Source organism: Morone saxatilis, unplaced genomic scaffold (assembly GCF_004916995.1).
Source record: "Morone saxatilis isolate NCDOM2014 unplaced genomic scaffold, NCSU_SB_2.0 Contig18, whole genome shotgun sequence".
NCBI lineage: Eukaryota > Metazoa > Chordata > Actinopteri > Moronidae > Morone > Morone saxatilis.
This window is the reverse complement of record NW_023339740.1, coordinates 28,935,817-28,936,490: the sequence shown is the minus strand read 5'-3', so window position 1 is coordinate 28,936,490 and position 674 is coordinate 28,935,817.

Below are 674 nucleotides of genomic sequence, written 5' to 3'. Positions count from 1 at the left end.
CCCCCCCCCCCCCTCCTCTTCTTTCTCCTCATTAAGCAACACTGTGATTGATGTATTAAACCTTTACTTTTTCCATCCCGCTCCTTTCATTAGTCTGGGACAGATTGTTTCTCTTTCATCTCTCTCCTCCGTCCCTTCGTCCCGTCTTTGTCTTACTGTCTATTAAAGGTGTACTCAGAGGAGTGACAGGTGGGGAGTGATGAGAAAATGAACAAAGGGAGCGATGAGGAAGAGGAGAGGGGATGTCAGGTGTGTGTGTGAGTGCATGCAGAGAGGAATGTGGGGAGATGGTGACGCAGATTGTATCCTTCATGTTGGAACACGAGGAGGGTTTCCAGGGATCTGGATCCTGCCCCCCATCCTCCCCATAACACACCGTTGACTCAGGGATGACTGCATGAACACTGTGACTCCTCTCAGAGACCAAAACCACAATCAGGAATGTAAAAAAAAAGTTGTAGGGCAGAAAACATCCCTGAATCTGGACTTAATAGCACTTAAAATTATTGTCACGAATATCAAATGGTTATTATGCACATTTCTGTATTTTTGTAAAAAGCAAAAGATTTTTTATTGATTGACATTTATAGATGCTAATAGCGCTGATTATCAGGAAACTCTAAAATGAAAATTAAAAAAAACCCTATAAATGAAAACTCATTTAAAGCCCCTAT